Here is a 24925-nt window from a genome sequence, read left to right on the forward strand (position 1 = left end):
TGTGTTTTTTAGGGAAGTAATCATTATATTACATTCGGATCATCATAAAAAGATTTACTTTTCGAAATGTCACCCATGGATCAACCTTGTGCATATCACGAACCATAGAAATAATTAAATATAAAACAACTGTTTTTATTATCGCTTAAAAATTTAAAAAACAACACTGTATTATATGGTTATGTTGATTAAAAAACTGACATAAAAGAGAAAACAAAAAAAATAAAAAAATAAAAAAATAAAAAAATAAAAAAGACAACAATAAATTAATAAATCAGAAATAAATAATTTTAAAATACATAAAAATGCACAAGCAAACCTAAACAAGTACATTTAATACTTTCAAACACGTGTTTGCCTAACGTCCAGTGCAAACATATGTGTATGCATACAATGAGATACACAGAGCTGATCACAATTTAAAAAAATGCAGAAATTTTCACATTCTAATTTTAAAACTATGTTTTACCGTTATACACGTATCATTTTCCTGGACAAAATCAATCTCAATTTAGTCTCCATAGATAATAAGATACTTAATCATCTCTTGAAAAGAAATGCCAAAAAGGAATGTATTTTTTTTTTGTAGATCAACGTCAAAAAGACAGCAACCAAACATCACAATGAAATTATCCACAGCTAAAGGTTTTTACTTCAATTTACTTAACATGACGACCATATACGACGATCCATCCAATGAGCTCTTCTTAGGGGAATTTAGCAAGCAATAATTTTCATATGTATTTATAAGACCAAACAATAGAAGCTATCAAGAGACATTAGATCGATACAGTGCATATAATAATGATATTATAAGTACAACTGTATTGACAAATATGTTATCATACGCTCAAAAGCACGGTGGGTATGGTCGTCCTGCGAGAGAACGTACTGTGCTGGTGATTCGGTCCTGACGGGTGCTGGTGATCAATGAAAAAATGTAAACAAAGACGAAAATGATGATTTTTGACGTTTTCACTCATAAAAAATGGAAGAAAACAGTTGAGATTTTTCAATTTCGTTCCTTATGGGTTCATATATAAACCATTAAAAAATTGACCCTCTAAATTGTTTCAGTAAGCGTAACACAAAAATGCTAATTTTCAGATAATCTCGAACTGAAAAAATAAAACAAAAATGCTCATTGAGTCCGCTTTTTATACTGCAATCCACACGACAAAACAATTTTGTGAAAAAACATTGCAAGTTATTAAAATTTAGCATTTTCGCAATTTATGCATGTCCTGATACTGTGCTGGTGGGTCCTGTCATTGTGCTGGTGGGTCCTGATACGGTGCTGGTGATTTTGGATAAGAAGTTGGTCATATTTGAAACAAATGTTACAAAATCAATAAAGTTAGCCAGATAATTGTTGCCAACAGGATCTATAACTCCTATGTTAGCTCTTGTGCATCCATTTGGCTGTTTAATATGTGTTTTCAAATGATCTGAACTTGTATTACATAATAACATAAAAGGGCAACATCTTTCGTTCAATATATAGTATCTAAAATAAGTTAAAAATTCCACAATACTGTATAATTCATTTTATGTGTCGATTTGTTCGAAAAAAGTCGAAAAGAAGAGACTTTTTTTAATGTCATGATTATCTGTTGCTTTCTAGATCTATGCTTAACTTTTATTTCAGGTGACATGGACTCCTCACCCTGATAACCCTACTGCCTTTCATAACTTTATCCGTATACATATATTAATAGATAAACAAAAGGCTGCAACACGTATTTTTGTATTTAAAATGATTCGTTGTAACGAGAATATTTGTGGTGAATGGAAACTGTGAGGGTCACAATCTTAAATTACTTATAAATGTTGCTGGACCCAGTTTCGTTATCTGATCTGAATTTTCTAAAATGTGCAAGGTAGATAGACATTTTGATTTTTTTTTACTCGGTAATGAACCATTGTGTTGATCCCATGCTAAACATAACAAAAATCTCTGTACAAAGGTTTTTTTCTCACTAAATTCTCTTTTTCTACTCAATACAATAATGAACTATAAATAATAATGCTTTGCAAGAAGTTTCCCTTGATATATGTACAAATTCATATCTCTATTATTCATTGTCTGTGCTGTTTTGATACTATTGCAGTTTGCACATTTCGGAATGAATTTGAATCTTTGAACCCCCACCCCGGCTTGTTTTTTAGGAGCCTGTGGTGTCTAAAAATGGTCGATTACAGACAGCCGAGTACGCATTTTCCAGGCGTGTTATTCTTGATTGTTAAAGTCCTGAAAACGGATAGATGGAAACAAAAATGTTTGATATATCTGGCTTTAGATTCAGTTTTTTTTTAAATATAAATTAAGGCTACATTATAATATAATAATTCTATGAATTCACAATATAAATTAATGCAGAAAAAAAATGAATGAAGTGAAATATCTTAGTAAGGAGTCATCACTACAGAGATGGTGTATTTGACACACAAAACTTAAAAGCTTAGTGATATTTCCAATATTAAAATAAAAGTGTATTTTAGTTGGGTATTTTTTCCATTTACTCATTTTCAATTATAAGGCACGTTTTATTTTTATTCATGCAAAATATTTAAATATAGAAAAGAAGGACACATTGTTCACTTCCTCCCCCGTAATTCTTTATCAAAAATATTTATTTTGAAATGAAAAAGCTAAGAAATCTTAATTTTGTTAGTGTTCTCTAGGTTATCTCGTCTTCATTCTCTGACATATTCTAGCCTGTCCTCTCATAAAAAACTGATTTTTTTTAGTGTTCTATCGAACTTTCGAAAACAAAAATACCTGATAACAGTTTAGACAAAACAAATATGTTGGAAAAATCTAACAGCAAGTGATTCTTAACAACTAGAAGATACATTTTTCTTTTACAATACAACTTTTAAATCTTACGGGAAACTGTTCCAAGCTTTCACTGTAACCTCGCTCTAACTTATCCCCATCCCTCCCCACCCCCACCCCCACCCCCCACCCAAAAAAAACACCAAACAAACAAACCCGCAATACTATTGTCATTCTTATAGTCAGCACTCAATTGTTCACTAACAAATGTGTTTTAAGCTGCTAAAGACATGATTCAAACGCTCAGAAAGTCCTTTGTTCTATATGTTTGCTCTCCATTTTTATTTAAAACCTTTTACATTTTTATTTTATGGGTTATTGTTGAAGGTCGTACGATGGTGTATGGTTGTTATCACATACTTCCTTTGGTTTCATATGGAAATTTGTCCATTGACAACAAACATACCACATCATCTACTTTATATAAGTATTGTATAAACAATGTATTTTGGTGATCTTGCAAAATGATCGTAATTCCGAAAATCGTAAACATATTTTGTTATCTTAAAAAGGGGCAAGAAGGGTTCCATTAACAGGCCAATAAATAAGATTACAGTTAATTTAAAAAAAAAAAAAAAAATAGGGGTATTTTTTCTCTCACAATAACAGTAAACAGATTCACAACAATGTCAATTTCAAGAAAGCAGACAACAGCTAATTAGTCAATAACAGTACAGCATCAATGATCTTGAATATATGCCACTTTTAACTAAAATATAAAAGCACAGAACTAGGACATAGGAGCACAGAACCAGGACCGTTTTTCTTATCACCAGCACAGCGTCAGGACAATTCCGTTTAACGAACTTGCACGACTTTTGCAATATAATATTGTTGTAATATACTTTGCATGGTACTTATGACACATCAGAGAAAAATTAAGCAACAAAACAGTCGTTTTATTGCCGTTCTGACACAATGTAAACAAACCCACCAGCACCGTCAGGACCAAATCACCAGCACAGTACGTTCTCTCGCAGGACAACCATACCCACCGTGAAAAGGGATAGCGTCAATATGTTACACTGTTACTTGGTGTCATATTATAAATCAAATGTAATCGCAATAGAACGAATAAAATCTTTAAAAAGTCTACTTACGCCGAAGTATCTTGGGGTTAAATAATTGAATTCATGTGAACTGTCTTCAAGATTTTAATGAATGCCTTGCAAGGAGCATTCTATTTGACTATATCTGATGTATTTTTTGATGATTTGTTTTTCAAATTCAATTGACGTCATTTTATGTAATTTTTTACAGTTTCAAATATGAATTAACTTTGCGTTAAGGTTTAAACTTATTCGGATGTGCCTACTTTTTGTGTTGCAATTGTCTGGTTATGTAATGTATTTCAGTTGTTTCCTGTAATTGATTAATACTTCATTTTTATCAGTACATCTTTTGTATAGTCATTTAATTAAATTTAAGGTTTGCAAAAGTATAAATCATTCTAAATAATGGGGATGTTCTAACAGAAAACCCTTGCCGTTTTTGGCACAACTTTTTTGATCTTTTGGTCCTCGATGCTCTTCAACATTGTACTTGTTTCGGCTTACAAACTTTTGAATCTGGGCGTCACTAGTAGGTCTTGTGTGAAAAAAATGTACTTCTGGCGTATTAAAATTTTGAAGTTGTTGCCTTTTGTTGGCTGTTGTTCGTGTGATTCTTTGTCAATTGTGTTTTCCAATTTATTTATATTGTAGTTCTGTGGTGTTGTGTTGTCATTTTGATGTTATATTTCATATGGCCATAAAAGTGCGAGGTTTGGCACAAAACCAGGTTCAACCCACCATTTCTTTCCTTTAAAAATGTCCTGTACCAAGTCAGGAATATGATAGCTCGTTTGAGTGTGTAACATTTTAACGTTGCGTCGTTTGTTTTCTCTTATTTTTTAGTGTAAATTCACATTGCGATATGACATGTCACGGTACTTGTCTATCCCAAATACATGTATTAAATTGTTATTTGGATGGAGAGTTGTCTCATTGGCACTCACACCACATCTTCCTATATCTATTTGGTTTTGATGTTATATTTGTTATTCTCGTTGGATTTTGTCTGATGCTCGGTCCGTTTCTGTGTGTGTTACATTTTGTTGTTCTCTTTTATTTAATGCGTTTTTCTCGGTTTTAGTTTGTTACCCCGATTTTGTTTATCGTCCAAGGATTTATGAGTTTTTAACAGCGGTATACTACTGTTGCCTTTATGTATGATAGCTCAATTCGTACTCAAACTTCCAGGTAATCTTGCAAATAAAATATATCATTACAGTGCAACATGACAGTTGTTGTCCATTTGTTTGTTGTGTTTGAGCTTTTGATTTTGACAGTGGATTAAGAAATTTCCGTTTTGAATTTTCATTGAAGTTCAGAATTTTTGTGATTTTACTATATACCACCACGTTCAATAAAAATTGTATTAACTTCTTGCTTTTTTTTTCTTCGCTGCTCCAACGGTTAGCTCTACGTAGCACCAGCCTAGGGTAGTATGAATATTCATCAGTTTTATAAAGCAACGCGAGATACGAGATCACGTCATTGGCGCGATAACTATCTCAGCAAGTAGTAAACAAAACAAAAAAATGTTCAGAAGCTCCTAAGATGACGGGCATATATCACTGGAACAAAGACGATATGAAAATTAGATAATAAGCGATTTGAATACTGAATTAGCTTAGATATTGTACAGGGACAGCAATTATTATTGGCATTCAAAAGACGATTTAAAAAGGGGGGAGTTTCACACAACGAAATAAGACTATGCATTCGAGGGCTACTCTTTTGTTAATATGAAAATATACAGAAGAGCTATATTACACAAGCGACAGTAACTATACGAAAAGGGGGGGGTGGGGATGTCGCTCCAGTCCTGGTCAATCGTCCACATCCATTTGAAAAAAAAACTGTTCCCCTTATGCAGAAGATTTATTGGTCTGATGTCTGATCTGTAGTCCAGTCCCTATGCTACAGTCATGTCTGGATGATTCCCTTTATAGACCTCCAAAGTTTCCTCACTAGAGGGGAGGGGGGGCAAACCAACCTGTTCCTGTAACTGATTAGACCAATAAATATGATGTCTAGAAAGGCTTTTTTGTCATAATTATCTAGACTACTACCACTTATGATCCCACCATAAACATATGACCAAAGGGGTTGGAGGCTAGTGTGCTTGTTTCATCTTGTGCACAGTTACATGCTTTGGTACATGTACATGTATGTATACAGACATCTGGCTGGTGTAAACCACAGTCTGACACCCCATTCATATACATTTATTGTACATTTATTTTTGTATGTAAGTATCCATATGTATATTTAGCTGCCTACTCAAATTCTTTTATTGTTCTGATGTGGGTTTTTTCTTTAAATCTGATAAACACAAAGAGTGAAAACCCTCTGACACCTGTGAAGACAGGAAGTATCTTTATTAATAATTTAAATATACTTATATACATGCTCTTAAAAGGAAAATTTACAAATGATATATTTTGTTCAAAGTAAGCTGATCACTTTTTGTTTAGTTTTAAGTAAAATCTAGGAGTAAGGGAATTCTGACAATTTAAAAAAAAATCAATCTAATGTCAAATATATTAATTTCACTAGTCCACTTAACCATGTTAAAACAAAAAGGTAAAGTGCAAGGAGTACATGTATTTATTTTTCTGCATTTCTTGTTTCAGCAATTGCTGTACCTTTCCAGTTACTTATTATGTGTTGTGTATTTATTTACAATGGACTATAACACTTTTGAGTGACTGGACAGGTTGATTATTTTCATCTATAGAAAAAGATACTGGAGGGATTGGTAATAGTTTAAGACAGCTGCAATTGAAGGTACACAAATTCAGGTGATCATATGAGCCTTAAAAGTCAAATAATTAGCCCAGGCTAGGGGTCATCAGACATCAGTTATATCAAAAGCCTAGGGTAGTGGTCAATTATAAGGAATCGCCAGTTATCAAAATCAATAATGGTCTAGGGTAGTCAATTATCTGAAATGATTTGGTAACAAAGCCATGTCACTTGACTAGCCAAGGGTATTGCCCATTATTCAGGAATCACTAGTTACAGTCATATCACTACTAGCCTAGAGTAGTGCCCAATTATCAGGAATCACCAGCTGTGAACAAAGTCATGTCACTAGCCTAGGTTAGTGGTCAATTATCTTGAATGATCAGTCAACAAAGTCATGTCATTAGCCTAGGGTAGTGGTCAATTATCTGGAGTGATCAGTCAGCAAAGTCATGTCACTAGCCTAAGGTAGTGGTCAATTATTTGGAGTGATCAGTCAACAAAGTCATGTCACTACCCTAGGGTAGTGGTCAATTGTCTAGAGTGATTAGTCCACAAAGCCATGTCACTAGCCTAGGGAAGTGGTCAATCATCTGGAGTGATCAGTCAACAAAGTCATGTCACTAGCCTAGGGTAGTGGTCAATTATCTGGAGTGATCAGTCAACAAAGTCATGTCACTAGCCTAGGGTAGTGGTCACTTATCAGGAGTGATCAGTTAACATAGTCATGTCACTAGCCTAGGGTAGTGGTCAATTATCTGGAGTGATCAGTCAACAAAGTCATGTCACCAGCCTAGGGTAGTGGTCAATTCTCATGACTGATCAGTCAACAAAGTCATGTCATAAGCCTAGGGAAGTGGTCAATCATCTGGAGTGATCAGTCAACAAAGTCATGTAACTAGCCTAGGGTAGTGGTCAATCATCTGGAGTGATCAGTCAACAGTCATGTCACAAGGCTAGGGTAATGGTCAATTATCTGGAGTGATCAGTCAACAAAGCCATGTCACTACCCTAGGGAAGTGATCAATTATCTGGAGTAATCAGTCAACAAAGTCATGTCACTAGTCTAGGGAAGTTGTCAATCATCTAGAGCGATCAGTCAATAAAATCATGTCACTAGCCTAGAGTAGTGGTCAATTATCATGAGTGATCAGTCAACAAAGTCATGCCACAAGCCTAGGGAAGTGGTCAATCATCTGGAGTGATCAGTCAACAAAGTCATGTCACTAGCCTAGGGTAGTGGTCAATTATCTGGAGTGATCAGTCAACAAAGTCATGTCACTAGCCTAGGGTAGTGGTCAATTATCTAGAGTGATAGGTTAACAAATCCATGTCACTAGCCTAGGGTAGTTGTCAATTATCTGGAGTGATCAGTTAACAAAGTCATGTCACTAGCCTTGGGAAGTAGTCAATTATCTGGAGTGATCAGTCAACAAATTCATGTCACCATCCTAGGGCAGTGGTCAATTATCTTGAATGATCAGTCAACAGAGTCATGTCACTAGCCTAGGGAAGTGGTCAATTATTAGGAATCACCAGTAAACAAAGCCATGTCACTAGCCAGTAGGCTAGGGGAGTGCCCAATTATCAGGAATCACCAGTGAACAAAGTCATGTCACTAGCATAGGTTAATGGTCAATTATCTGGAGTGATCAGTCACTAAAATCATATCTGTAGCCTAGGATAGTGGTCAATTATCTTGAATGATCAGTTAACAAAGTCATGTCACTAGCCTAGGGTAGTGGTCAATTATCAGGGATCACCAGTAAACAATTTGGTGTCTATTTGTCAGTAATCTGCAGTTATCAGTGTCTTGTCACTAGCCTATAGAAGTGGTCAATTGATAGGAGTGATCACTAGGTAAGTGGTGTTGTCACTAACTTAGGGATGTTGTAAGTAATGTGTCATTAGCCTAGGGGTGCGGTCAGTATGTGTCACGAGCATAGGGATGTATTCACTAGTGTGTCACCGGCTGAGGGGTGTTGTCAATAATGTGACACTAGCATAGAAATGTTTTCACTCATGCACTAGTCTAGGGTAGCTGTTAGAAACTTGTCGTATCATTAGCAAACGGTAGTTGTCAGTAACATGTCATATAACTAGTTTAAGGAAGTTGTCAGTGGTGTGTCAATAGCCTAGGGTTGAAATAGGCTGTCACTAACATATTACTAGCCTATTGGTGTTGTCAATAGTACCGGTATATCACCAACCTGGGGATGGATAGTGTCAGTAATGTGTCACTAGCCTAGGGTTGTCAATAATATATCATATGCCTACGGGTGTTGTCAGTAATGTGTCACTAGCCTAGGTTTGTTAATTATATATCACTAGCATAGGGGTGTCAATAATATATCACAAGCCTACGGCTGTTGTTAGTAATATATCACTAGCCTATGGTTGTCAATAATATATCACTAGCATAGGAGTGTTGTCAGTAATGTATCATTATCCTAATCATGAAAAAAATGTTGTTTTAAATAATTAAAAAAGAAATACTAGTAAGGAAATTGTAATTTTTTTTTCTTAGCTTTAGCCAAGGAGATTTAGTGTACAGGTCCAATGGACATCATTCAAACAACTCAAATACGTACAGTTTCTAAAAAAAGATTAATCATTATTCAACAATGTGGTGTTGACATGAATATCAATTATATGCTCATTTTTATAAATTTTCTGTTTACAAAACTTTGAATTATTCGAAAAACTGAGGATTTTCTTACCCCAGGAGTAGATTACCTTAGCCGTATTTGGCACAACTTTTTGGAATTTTGGGTCCTCAATGCTCTTCAACTTTGTATTTGTTTGGCTTTTTACCTATTTTGATCTGAGCGTCACTGATGAGTCTTATGTAGACGAAACGCGCGTCTAGCGTATAAAATTATAATCCTGGTACATTTGATAACTATTAACTGGATTTCAAACTGGCTTATTATACATGAATGTCATCATGTCTGCTTGTACTTAAATGGTAGAACTACGTTTGGTAACTGATCACTACCCTAGGGTGGTGACATGACTTCGATAACTGGTAATTCCTGATAATAGACCAATACCCTAGCTATAGGCTAGTGAAATGACTTTGTTAAATGATCATTTCAGATAATCGATCACTACCCAAGGCTAGCCGTTAGCGATATGACTTTGTTAAAGGATCACTGATGACAATTGACAACTACCCTAGGCTAGTGACATGGTTTTTTAAACTGGCGATTCCTGATAGTTGACCACTACCCTAGGCTAGTGACATGGCTTTGTTAACGGGTGATTCCTGATTATTGACCAATACCCTAGCCTAGTGACACGAAAATGTTAACTGGTGATCCCTGATAATTGACCACTACCCGGTACCATAGGCTAGTGACATGACTTTGTAAACTGCTCATTTCATATAATTGACCAATACCCTAAGCTAGTTACATGACTTTGGTAACTGATCACACCTGACAATTGACCACTACTATAGGCTAGTGACAAGACTTTGATAACTGCAGATAACTGATAATTGACACGAAATTGTTAACTGGTGATCCCTGATAATTGACCACTACCCTAAGGCTAAAGACATGATTTTGTTGACCACTAACCAATGCTAGTGAAAATACTTTGTTCACTTGTGATTCCTGATAATTGGGCACTACCCTAGGCTACTGGCTAGTGAAATGGCTTTGTTTACTGGTGATTCCTGAGAATTGACCACTACCCTAAGGTAGTGACATGACTTTGTTAACTGGTCAGACCAGATAATTGACCACTACCCTAGGCTAGTGACATGTCTTTGTTAACTTATCATTCAAGATAATTAACCACTACCCAAGGCTAAAGACATGATTTTGTTGACCACTAACCAATGCTAGTGAAAAGACTTTGTTCACTTGTGATTCCTGATAATTGGGCACAACGTTAGACTACTGACTAGTGAAATGGCTTTGTTTACTGGTGATTCCTGATAATTGACCACTACCCTAAGATAGTGACATGACTTTGTTGACTGAGCACCCCAGATAGTTGACCACTACCCTAGGCTAGTGACATTACTTTGTTGACTGATCACTCCAGATAGTTGACCACTACCCTAGGCTAGTGACATGACTTTGTTGACTGATCACTTCAGATAGTTGACCACTACCCTAGGCTAGTGACATGATTTTGTTGACTGATCACTCCAGATAGTTGACCACTACCCTAGGCTAGTGACATGGCTTTGTTGACTAATCACTCCAGATAATTGACCACTTCCCTAGGCTAGTGACATCAATTTGTTGACTGATCACTCCAGATAATTGACCACTACCCTAGGCTAGTGACATGACTTTGTTGACTGATCACTCCAGATAGTTGACCACTACCCTAGGCTAGTGACATGATTTTGTTGACTGATCACTCCAGATGATTGACCACTACCCTAGGCTAGTGACATGAATTGTTGACTAATCACTCCAGATAATTGACCACTTCCCTAGGCTAGTGACATGATTTTGTTGACTGATCACTCCAGATAGTTGACCACTACCCTAGGCTAGTGACATGACTTTGTTGACTGATCACTCCAGATAGTTGACCACTACCCTAGGCTAGTGACATGATTTTGTTGACTGATCACTCCAGATGATTGACCACTTCCCTAGGCTAGTGACATGAATTTGTTGACTGATCACTCCAGATAATTGACCACTACCCTAGGCTAGTGACATGACTTTATTTGTCTGATCACTCGCGATAATTGACCACTTCCCTAGGCTAGTGACATGATTTTGTTGACTGATCACTCCAGATAGTTGACCACTACCCTAGGCTAGTGACATGACTTTGTTGACTGATCACTCCAGATAGTTGACCACTATCCTAGGCTAGTGACATGGCTTTGTTGACTGATCACTCCAGATAGTTGACCACTATCCTAGGCTAGTGACATGAATTTGTTGACTAATCACTCCAGATAGTTGACCACTTCCCTAGGCTAGTCACATGGCTTTGTTGACTAATCACTCCAGATAATTGACCACTTCCCTAGGCTAGTGACATGACTTTGTTGACTGATCACTCCAGATAATTGACCACTACCCTAGGCTTATGACATGACTTTGTTGACTGATCACTCCAGATAATTGACCACTACCCTAGGCTAGTGACATGAATTTGTTGACTAATCACTCCAGATAGTTGACCATTACCCTAGGCTTGTGACATGGCTTTGTTGACTAATCACTCCAGATGATTGACCACTTCCCTAGGCTAGTGACATGAATTTGTTGACTGATCACTCCAGATAGTTGAACACTTTCCTAGGCTAGTGACATGAATTTGTTGACTAATCACTCCAGATAGTTGACCACTACCCTAGGCTAGTGACATGATTTTGTTGACTGATCTCTCCAGATGATTGACCACTTCCCTAGGCTAGTGACATGAATTTGTTGACCGATCACTCCAGATAATTGATCACTATCCTAAGCTACTAGCTAGTGACATGGCTTTGTTTACTGGTGATTTCTGATAATTGACCACTACCCTAGGCTAGTGACATGAATTGTTGACTGATCACTCCAGATCTCCAGATAATTGACCACTACCCTAGGCTAGTGACATGATTTTGTTGACTGATCACTCCAGATAGTTGACCACTACCCTAAGCTAGTGACATGACTTTGTTGACTGATCACTCCAGATAATTGACCACTACCCTAGGCTAGTGACATGACTTTGTTGACTGATCACTCCAGATAGTTGACCACTATCATAGGCTAGTCACATGGCTTTGTTGACTAATCACTCCAGATAATTGACCACTACCCTAGGCTAGTGACATGACTTTGTTGACTGATCACTCCAGATAGTTGACCACTATCCTAGGCTAGTGACATGATTTTGTTGACTGATCACTCCAGATGATTGACCACTTCCCTAGGCTAGTGACATGGCTTTGTTGACTGATCACTCCAGATAGTTGACCACTACCCTAAGCTAGTGACATGAATTTGTTGACTGATCACTCCAGATAATTGACCACTTCCCTAGGCTAGTGACATGATTTTGTTTACTGATCACTCCAGATAGTTGACCACTACCCTAGGCTAGTGACATGAATTTGTTGACTAATCACTCCAGATAATTGACCACTACCCTAGGCTAGTGACATGACTTTGTTGACTGATCACTCCAGATAGTTGACCACTATCATAGGCTAGTCACATGGCTTTGTTGACTAATCACTCCAGATAATTGACCACTACCCTAGGCTAGTGACATGACTTTGTTGACTGATCACTCCAGATAGTTGACCACTATCCTAGGCTAGTGACATGATTTTGTTGACTGATCACTCCAGATGATTGACCACTTCCCTAGGCTAGTGACATGGCTTTGTTGACTGATCACTCCAGATAATTGACCACTTCCCTAGGCTAGTGACATGAATTTGTTGACTGATCACTCCAGATAATTGACCACTTCCCTAGGCTAGTGACATGAATTTGTTGACTGATCACTCCAGATAATTGACCACTTCCCTAGGCTTGTGACATGACTATGTTAACTGATCACTCCAGATAATTGACCACTTCCCTAGGCTAGTGACATGATTTTGTTGACTGATCATTCAAGATAATTGACCACTAACCTAGGCTAGTGACATGACTTTGTTCACAGCTGGTGATTCCTGATAATTGGGCACTACCCTAGACTAGTAGTGATATGACTGTAACTAGTGATTCCTAAATAATGGGCACTACCCTAGGCTAGTGACATGGCTTTGTTAACTAATCATTTCATATAATTGACTACCCTAGACCATTATTGATTTTGATTCTTTATAATTGACCACTACCCTAGGCTTTTGATACAACTGATGTCTGATGACCCCTAGCCTGGGCTATTTATATAACTTTTAAGGCTTATGTGATCACCTGAATTTGTGAACCTTCAATTGCAGCTGTCTTAAACTATTACCAATCTCTCCAGTATCTTTTTCTATAGATGAATATATTCAACCTGTCCAGTCACTCAAAAGTGTTATAGTCCATTGTAAATAAATACACAACACATAATAAGTAACTGGAAAGGTACAGCAGTTGCTGAAACAAGAAATGCAGAAAAATAAATACATGTACTCCTTGCACTTTACCTTTTTGTATCAACATGGTTAAGTGGACTAGTGAAATTAATATATTTGACATTAGATTGATTTTTTTTAAATTGTCAGAATTCCCTTACTCCTAGTTTTTACTTAAAACTAAACAAAAAGTGATCAGCTTACTTTGAACAAAACATATGATTTGTAAATTTTCCTTTTAAGAGCATGTATATAAGTATATTTAAATTATTAATAAAGATACTTCCTGTCTTCACAGGTGTCAGAGGGTTTTCACTCTTTGTGTTTATCAGATTTAAAGAAAAAAAAACACATCAGAACAATAAAAGAATTTGAGTAGGCAGCTAAATATACATATGGATCCTTTACATAGAAAAATAAATGTACAATAAATGTATATGAATGGGGTGTCAGACTGTGTGGTTTACACCAGCCAGATGTCTGTATACATACATGTACATGTACCAAAACATGTAACTGTGCACAAGATGAAACAAGCACACTAGCCCCCAACCCCTTTCAGTTTGGCCATATGTTTATGGTGGGATCATAAGTGGTAGTAGTCTAGATAATTATGACAAAAAAGACTTTCTGGACATCATATTTATTGGTCTAATCAGTTACTGAGTTAGGCTAAGGTTTGGTTTTAGATTAGTTTGTTCTGAGACAAAGATACAAGTGTATATGTGTCTCTAAAACAGATTTAGGGGGAGCAGGTTGGTTTGCCCCCCCTTCTAGTGAGAAAACTTTGGTGGTCTATAAAGGGAATCATCCAGACATGACTGTAGCATAGGGACTTGACTACAGATCAGACATATAGCCAATAAATCTTCTGCATAAGGGGAACAGTTTTTTTTTCAAATTAATGTGGACGATTGACCAGGACTGGAGGGACCCCCCCCCCCCCCCCTTTCCGTATAGTTACTGTCGCTTGTGTAATATAGCTCTTCTGTATATTTTCATATTAATAAAAGAGTATCCCTCGAATGCATAGTCTTATTTCGTTGTGTGAAACTCCCCCCTTTTTTAAATCGTCTTTTGAATGCCAATAATAATTGCTGGCCCTGTACAATATCTAAGCTAATTCAGTATTCAAATCGCTTATTATCTAATTTTCATATCGTCTTTGTTCCAGTGATATATGCCCGTCATCTTAGGAAAAAAAATTTGTTTTGTTTAACGCTTGCTGAGAGTTCTTTCAGATAATTATCGCGCCAATGACGTGATCTCGTATCTCGCGTTGCTTTATAAAACTGATGAATATTCATACTACCCTAGGCTGGTGCTACGTAGAGCTAACCTGCTCCAACGCATCTTCGATAATTAACCTTTCTTGTTACACCTGTTACAACGTTTTCCTTTAGCTGAGTTATATCTTCCTACATTATGTCTGTAACTGCACCTCTGACATACATTACTTTATGTACTAGTATATACCGTCAACAAATATTATTTTTTATAAAGATTTTCAAAATTTTGTATCATAGCTTATTACTCAATTTATTTCACTTGACTGGGCGGAGTTTAACCGGTTCGCTAGCAATAAACCAGTCCATCTATAGATAGGTGTAATAGGATAAACTCATCAATGAAGTATACAGTAACTCTTTTGTAAATTCCTTTCATGACACTGATAGGTGATTAGAAATCAGTAATAATTATAACGGCAATCATCCTTATCACATACATCTTCAAATAGACTGTCCTTATGCAAATTAAAACCTAGCTCCGCCCGATCAGTTGAAATAACATTGGTAATACCGACCACACTAAAGTGGGATATTCCTTTATAATACGGTCAGGTTTTAATACGCCCTTCAGGTCATTTAGAATGTGAAATAAAACTCACTTATTAATCTAGATATAAAGTATAAACCTTTTAAAATTTATTATCCATACACAATACAAATATTACTGCAAATGCATAAAGAAACAAACACATGAATTATTACCATCCGCTGACAGTGTTTGGCAAATACAAGACCCATTGTAAATAAATTATCGTACCAACTTAGTTTATGGAAAAGAGGGGGGTATGGTTTTTTTTCTATTTGTAATGACATTTCTTTTGCAGAAAAGTGGTTAACTTTTCAACAATTTTAATTGAATTGAAGTAAATATTCAGAAATATTGTGTTTTGAATAGCAATACTTCTTTTTAACATATAATTATGATAAACTTATATACCCTCCCCACCCGACCCTATATTGAGTAACGTGAAAGTTATTCAATAGAATATAAGAATGTCTTATTAGTTGATAATTTGATAGAGTCAAATGTGTACATAAATTTAAAAACGTTAAGCAACTGACACGAAAACGAATATCAATACATGTAGGTCACAGTTTTCAGTGTATATCGACTGGGAAGCTGAAAATCTTCATAAATTACAACAAAGTTGGACAATAAACAGAAACTGACAACAACCAATAAACCAATTAGGACTTTAGTTTATGAACAGCTTATTTGAAAAAAATATTAAAAAAAATAGGTCACCTATGAGTTAAATAATGTAATTGTAATCTTAAAACAAATGTTTAATTTTTTGCTGAATTTTTTGTACCCACGAGCGTCCTTATGACTCATTATATATATATTTGAGTGTATCTTGGCATTTTTGGGGAATACATACCATGGTTTAAAACAGTGTTGTTTGATACTAACAGACAACTGAAGGAAAACTTGTCATTGATGTTGTGTCATTTTGTTTATTTTTATTTCAGATTTGAAACAATAAATGTTGATTTGAAGGAAAAACCTGACTGGTTCCTTCAAAGGAATCCTCTTGGTCTTGTTCCAGTGCTGGATCAGGATGATAAAATTGTATACGACTCTGTTGTGTGTAATGAATATCTAGATGACATTTATACACAAGAAAAACTTACACCATCTGATCCTTACAGGAGAGCAAGAGACAAAATGTTATTAGAGAATAATGGCAAGGTATTGGTCTTACTTATAAATTTAGCCTATTATTCTCTTCATAACATATATCTAGTTCATTATTCAGTTGAAATAGAAATGTTATTAGATTATAATGGCAAGTTATTGCTCTTACTTATATGTATATAATTGATTGGTTAAATATTTCTCAGTGTGTTTGAATTTGTTTGTTAGCTTTTTGATCATGAATGTTTGTCTCTAATATTTAATTAATTGTGCATTTGTATTCAGATATCGCAGATCAAATTTATTCGTTCATTGTGTAATCATACGTTTTTTGATTGAGTTAAGTCTGCCAATTGATATTTTATCGTATGTTTTTCTATGTTGTGATGTTATGCTATTGTTTCAGAAAAAGGGAGAAGGTTTGGATCCATTAAAACGTTTAATCCCGCTGCAAATGTTTGCATTGTCCTAAGTCAGGAATCTGATGTACAGTAGTTGTCGTTTGTTTATGTAATATATACGTGTTTCTCGTTTCTCGTTTTGTTTATATAGATTAGACCGTTGGTTTTCCCGTTTGTATGGTTTTACACTAGTAATTTCGGGGCCCTTTATAGCTTGTTGTTCGGTGTGAGCCAAGGCTCCGTGTTGAAGGCCGTACTTTAACCTATAATGGTTTACTTTTTAAATTGTTATTTGGATGGATAGTTGTCTCATTGGCACTCACACCACATCTTCCTATATCTATAGGTTATTATTCTCTTAATTACATGTATAAATCTAGTTTATTATTCAGTTGAAATAGTAAATGTATGCAAATTCATCTTATTTTCTCAAATAGTTTGCCTTTATTCAGAATATAAATAAATTTTGTGTATTTACTGTCTTCTGATTGGTTAAAATTATTAGTTTTATTTTCAATGTTGTCAATTTTAATGGCGACATGCCCACTTTGACGTTGTGTATTCATACACCAACATGTGTGTACGTTGTTATTGTCAAGATAAATAATATAAAAAGTTCTTTGAGCCTTATTTTTGATAGAAATTTATTTATAATGAATGGCAATAATTTATTTTGATTTTATTGAACCATAAAACTAATTTTTGACTCTTCACATTTTACATAATCCGCTTCGCGGATTATTCATTGTGAAGAGTCAAAAATTAGTTTTATGGTTCAATAAATTCAAAATAAATAAAAGCCATTCATTAAATGGAAAAACATATATGGGGTATACAACAATCAAATAGTAGTTAACCAAGAACACAAAAATAAGAGAAAACTTGCATATTCAAGTATAAAGATATAAGAAAATTTAGTATGAATACCTATGAGACATCCAAATCACAATAAGTAAAAAGTAAAGCATTATAGGTCAAAGTACGGTTTTCAACACAGAGCATTGGCGCACACCGAACAGCAAGCTATAAAGGGTCCCTAAATTACTAGTGTAAAACCATTCAAACAGGAAAATCAAGGATCTAAACTATTTAAAAAAAATAGTTTGTTTCTAATTCCATAAAAATCAAAACTTCATTTCATTTCATTGGATGTAAATTAATCAACCAAAACATTGTTACCTGTATGCTACAGCTCTCTACAACTTAGTTTACTTTAGACCCTATGTTTTTATTTAAAAACTCCCATGTATTTATCCTTTTTTAGAAACCCAAACATTTAAGGTATGAAAGTTATTGATCCAGATGTATATAATTCAATAACACATAGAGATGTCTATGTTTCCTTGTTTGTATGCTGCTTTTGATTTACTTCATTCATGTAATATAAAAAAAAAAAAAAAAACATAGACCATAAAAATTAATATTAGAGAATAATGGGCCAAAAAAAAGAGAATACAAAAAAATTACCTAATAAAGTCCCCTTCCAGACCCTCATAACAACTTTCATTTTGTAAAATGAACTTTGCAATTTTCTTGAATGAGATAACAATCAGTCAATACAAGAAAACTAAAAATAGAAATCTAGACTCACAATAAGGTTATCAGTGATGGGCAAACGTCCAAATGTCATGACTATGAAAGTAACACTTTATAAATTAGAAATCTTTCTGGATTTTTCTTCACCAAGAACACTTGTACCCAATGATTTAAAAGCGAGTGATATAAAAATACATGATATGTTAGGAGCTACATGTATATGACCACAAGAATATCCAAATTCATTGAGGATCAACTTTGCCTGAGGGAGTTGGAACCTTAGATTCTTACTTATTTCTATATTTATCAACCGGGTGCTTTAAAAATTTCAAGATTTATATGGTATCATTTAGACCTTTGGTTTTCCCGTTTGAATGGTTTCACACTAGTAATTTTGGGACCCTTCATAACTTGTTGTTTGGTGTGAGCCAAGGCTCCGTGATGAAGGCCGTACATTGCCCTATAATGGTTTACTTTTATAAATTGTTATTTGGATGGAGAGTTGTCTTATTGGCACTCACACAACATCTTCCTATATCTATATTCTGATTGCATTCAGTAGATATCTCTAAAATCTAAATACAGATAAAACACCAACTAAGTTAAACAAGGTATTATTATAATAAATGCATCAGTTTTGATAATCAATATTTTTTATTTTTAATATTTTCCAGCTTGTGACGAATTTCTACAAATTTTTAAGATCACAGGGAAAAGAAGAGGTAGTAAAACAGAATTAAACAAAAATCTGGAAATCTTTGAAAAAGCTATTGAAAAAAGAGGAGCATATTTTGGAGGTATTTGAATTTCTCGTACAAGACAAAATAAATTGTTAATAATAAAACAAAAGCTGTCATGAAATAGAAGATGATATAAGTTCCAGAAATTATTATTTCCACTTGAATATTACAGTATATGTTCCCAAGGGAATAATTTGTTTAGAATAACTGTTCTAACTAACATATTTGTTTAATGCGACCAAGACTCTGTTCTGCAAAACAGATACATGTGTAGTACCAATGCTCTGGAAATAGCTAGTTTATGACTTTTATGTAAAATGTTTGGTTACTTCAGGGTTGATGGACTTCAATGTGGAACTATTTACAGTCAATGTTCTATATAGAAGTCTATGGGCACTGACTGTAGTTGGTAAACAGATATAAATGAAAGTAAGTCAAATAAAGAAAGAATGAACTTTTTTCATTATTTTGTAAATTTTTGTTTTGTTTTAGGAGACAAAGTAGCCATGTTGGATTTCTTTGTATGGCCATGGTTTGAGAGAATGAGTCCTTTAAAGACAATGAATATTGAAATGCTACCAGAAGAAACATTCCCAAATTTAAATCAGTGGGTTGCCAGGATGAGAAATTTACCAGCAGTAAAAGCCACACTATTTGATGACCAGGCTCATCTGGTTTATATGAAATCCCATATGACTGGACAACCAAATTATGATTTCGGTCTTTAATGGGTTATGAACAAAGATGACTGTTGAAGAATCATTGACTTATTCAAAATATTTATTTATGTGTTTAAGACAAGTCTCGAGGGTCTCAAGTTAAAGACAGGCTCAATTTACAATTCAGTATCTATAGAGAACTTTGTATGTATGTTGAAAATTATTGTTATGAAGATTTAGAAATATAATAAATGCAAATTTTTAATTCATTTTAAATTCTAAATAAAATTTTAGAGGATTGCAACACATGGTAACTTGGTATATGGTAATGGTAACTTGAGTTCCTTTGTTTTATTGGGATGAACTTAAACTTATACAGTTGTATTCTAATAAAATTAATAAAATTTCATTGCTATTTAACGTACACAAAGTTTAAATCAAGGACAAAAAGGGTTTTGGATGGGTGGTTCTGTTTCCTTTATTTAATTGGAATGAAACTTTTATAGTTGGCAGCTATTGGGAGGATTAGAGAAGAAGCGTTTTGGTTATAATTGTTTCTATAAAAAAGAACGGTCTCCTTCTATGAATACACATATTTTCAGACAAAATATAAACTTTAATTGTACAATTTTACTTTCTTTTTTAATTTATAAACCCTCTCCAATGAATGTGCAGTTTAGAGAAAAAATCATTTTTGTGTTTTAGCTTTGTACCTCTTCGTCGTCTGTAACATTAACGACATTTAAGAGGTTTTTTTTTATCTCTGAAAGGGTATTCATTCAATTTTTTTCCTTTTATTTCATAACTCTTCTAAATCCCTGAAACCTCTATTTATAGTTAAAATCCGCCACATCATGTTTTAAATATACACGTACCAAGTCATTAAATTTTCAGTTGTTGACTACGAGGTTTGTTCGATGTGGCAAACCTAAAAAATACCGCTTCTAAATGATTCACAACCTGTTTAGAGTATCTGTGATTTAAAGTTTGTTGATAATGTATTAATACTTGTAAAACTGTGTTGTTAATACTTTATAATGTCTACTTTTCATAGTTCAAGGTTGTGTAGAGTTACCTATAATGACTTACATCCACATTTGAAATTGGTGGATAGATGTCTTACTGGCATTCAAACCATATTTTACTATTAATTTTTATAAAAATATACAAAATACCAACAATAAACGAAAACAAAACCCCTGCTGAAATTCACAGGTTGGTCAAACGGAACAATAGCAACGGCTTTTAACAAATATTTGGCTGTTGTCAATGAATGACATAAAATAATGTATTGAGTCAGAATGATTAGAAACTGTGTATTTTCATGGTAATATTCATTACATTTCGAATAATTTCCAAAATATTTACTTTTTGAAATGTCATGCATGGATCAATCTTGTGCATATCACAGCCCATAGAAATAATTATAGATAAACAACTGTTCTTATTGTTGCTTATAAAAATTGAAAACAACACTATTATAAGGTAATGTTGAAAATAACTGACATAAAAGAAGCTACAATCAATTGATAAATCAGAAAAAAATAATTAATACATAAAATGCAGAAGCAAACCTATACAAGTACATTTAACACTTTCAAACACTTGTGCTTAACGCCCAGTGCAAACATATGTGTATGCATACAATGAGATACACAGAGCTGATCACAATTTAGAAAAATGCAGAAATTTTCAAATATGTTTTACAGTTATATACGCGTATTATATTCCTCGACAAAATCTATAACAATTTCGTCTCCTTAGATAATGAAACAATTAAGTATCTCCTGCGAGAAATGCCAATAATAAATGTACAGAATATTTAGATCAACGTCAAAAGGACAGTAACCAAACATCACAATGAAATAATTCATATACAAAGGTTTTTATTTCATAGGTCGCAGTATGACAAACCCCATATGATGATACATCCGAAGAATCTTTCTTTGCCAGCTAGCCAGATACATAAGATCAGTATACTGCATAAATAATAATGATATCAAAAGTTCAACTGAATATCCGAATATGTCCTCAAAGGGATAGTATCAATATGAAGCACTATTATTTGATGTCATATAAATCAAATGTCATCGCAATATAACAAACAAATTAAAGGAAAAGTCGACTTGCGTCGAAATATCCCGGGGTATACAAATTTATTTAATGTGAACCTTCTAGCCCACTAGTTTTTGGTTGGGTTCGTGTTGCTTATTCTTGAGTGTTCTATGTTGTGTCATGTGTTCTATTGTTTGTCTGTTTGTCTTCTTTCATTTTTAGCAAGGCGTTGTCAGGTTATTTTTGATTTATTAGTGCTCCGGTGTCTTCGCCAATCTTTTCTAAGAGAGTTATCAGTCTATGGAAGAAGCAATTCGGTAAGAGCTTGTCTTATATCAACGAGCGATATTGTCTTATATCAACGAGTTGTATTGTGGGAAATTTCAGACGAATGTTAGCATTTGTACGAAGAAAGGCTGATTTCTCTGTATAAAGTAATGACTCTTTTCTTAAAACAGGTCGACATTTAACACGACATCCGTCTGGTGTAGAATTTCCATGAGTTATTTCATGTAATAACAAGTAAGGTGTATTTCAAGGAGAAAATTGAATTATTGAATAAATGAAACATAAATGCACGATTTATTATTTGTAGATGTACACATTCTATCAATAGCAAATTCAGTGGAATGCAATTGAGATGAATTCAATTGTTTGCTATGCCAAAATCACCTATAAGTCAACGATACTGCTATATTTTAAAATATCAATGCGATATTTGTCTAATATCATAGCGAGGATTTTTTAATATCAAAAATTTATGAATGCGATACTTTTCTAATATAACTGCTATAGTTTTCTAATATAAAATGAATACGATGACACGTTACAATGCATGTCAAGAAAACTGCAAACATAATTCACAAACTTAGATCATGACCGGTTTAATGTTTTAGGATCAATATCACTAAAATTTCGTAACTGTAACAAAATTAACGCTTACATGAACTTATTATTTCAAAAATGTTTCTTGACCCTAATGATAGATGAAAGTGTTAATAATATTTTCAGTCTATTGTTTTCAATCACATGGTTTAACCGACTAAATAACATGTTTAACCCCCGCCACATTATTTATGTATGTGCCTGTCCGAAGCCAGTAGCATGTGATTCAGTTGTTGTCGTTTGTTTATGTGTTACATATTTATTTTTCGTTCATTTTTTTATTTAAAAAGGCCGTTAGTTTTCTCGTTTAAATATTTTACATTGTCTTATCGGGCCTTTCATAGCTGACTATACAGAATATCGAAATAGACAAACAATATCATTACTTAAAAGAAACATTCATTTCAACAATCCAATCCAATACAGCTCCAAATTACATAAATTACCAATTTAGGGGCAGCAACCTAACAACGAGTTGTCCGATTCATCTAAAAATTTCAGGGCAGATAGATCTTGACCAGATAAACAATTCTACCACATGTCAGATTGCTCTAAATGCTTTGGTTTTTCAAAAGCTGCATTTTCCCCCTATGTTCTATTTTTAGCAGTATCGGCCATCTTGGTTGGTTTGCCCGGTCACAAAATACAATTTTTAAACTAGATAGCCTAATAATGATTCTGGCTATGTTTGGTAAAATTTGGCCCAGTAGTTTCAGAGGAGAAGATTTTTGTAAAAGATAACTAAGATTTACAAAAAATGGTTAAAAATTAACTATAAAGGGCAATAACTCCTAAACGGGTCAACTGACCATTTTGGTTCTGCTGACTTATTTGTAAATCTTACTTTGATGAACATTTTTGCTGTTTACAGTTTATCTCTATCCATAATAATATTCAAGATAATATCCAAAAACAGCAAACTTTCCTTAAAATTGCCAATTCAGGGGCAGCAACCCAACAACGGGTTGTCCCATTCATCTTAAAATTACAGGGCAGATAGATCTTGACCAGATAAACAATTTTAACCATTGTCAGATTTGCTCCAAATGCTTTGGTTTTTGAGTAATAACCAAAAACTGCATTTAACCTCTCTGTTTTATTTTTAGCCGTGGCGGCCATCTTGGTTAGTTGGCCGGGTAAAAAAACACAACTTTTAAACTAGATACATCAATGATGATTGTGGCCAAGTTTGGTTTAATTTGGCCTGGTAGTTTCAGAGAAGATTTTTGTAAAAGATCATGGAGATTTACGAAAGAAGGTTAAAAATTGACTATAAAGGGCAATAACTCCTAAAGGGGTCAACTAACCATTTTGGTCATGTTTGACTTATTTGTAAATCTTACTTTGCTGAACACTATTGCTGTTTACAGTTTATCTCCATCTATAATAATATTCAAGATAATAACCAAAAACAGTAAAATTTCCTTAAAATTACCAATTTAGGGGCAGCAACCCAACAATCGGTTGTCTGATTCATCTAAAAATTACAGGGCAGATAGATCTTGACCTGATTAACAATTTTACCGCGTGTCAGATTTGCTCTAAATGCTTTGGTTTTTGAGTTATAAGCTAAAAACTGCATTTTACCCCCTATGTTCTATTTTTAGCCATGGTGGCCATCTCGGTTGGTTGGCCGGGTAAAAAAAATTGTTTTAACTAGATACATCAATGATGATTGTGGCCAAGTTTGGTTTAATTTGGCCCAGTAGTTTCAGAGGAGAAGATTTTTGTAAAAGTTAACGACGACGATGACGGAGGACGGACGACGATGACGGAGGACGGACGACGGACGCCAAGTGATGAGAAAAGCTCACTTAGCCTTTTAGGCCAGGTGAGCTAAAAATAAATGTTTAGAACACAAATAAATAAGATATAAATGTCTTTTGACGATAAAAATGTGTATACATCTTTTCTATATTCGTACATTTAGATCGTTCAGTTGGAGGACTGGAAAGCAGTTATTTATAAGGGAAAACTTTAAAGGTTTATAGATATAAGAAGATGGTGCATGAGTTCGAATGAGAAAACTTTCCATCAAAGTAA

The 24925-nt window shown here is 34.3% G+C and overlaps 1 pseudogene; it reads left to right on the forward strand.

Moving 5' to 3' along the window:
- The first annotated feature begins 8517 nt into the window (after positions 1–8517).
- On the forward strand, positions 8518–20211 carry LOC134722302 (glutathione S-transferase omega-1-like; annotated as a pseudogene).
- Positions 20212–24925: the final 4714 nt, after the last annotated feature.

This window comes from Mytilus trossulus, chromosome 6, assembly GCF_036588685.1.
Source record: "Mytilus trossulus isolate FHL-02 chromosome 6, PNRI_Mtr1.1.1.hap1, whole genome shotgun sequence".
Lineage (NCBI taxonomy): Eukaryota > Metazoa > Mollusca > Bivalvia > Mytilida > Mytilidae > Mytilus > Mytilus trossulus.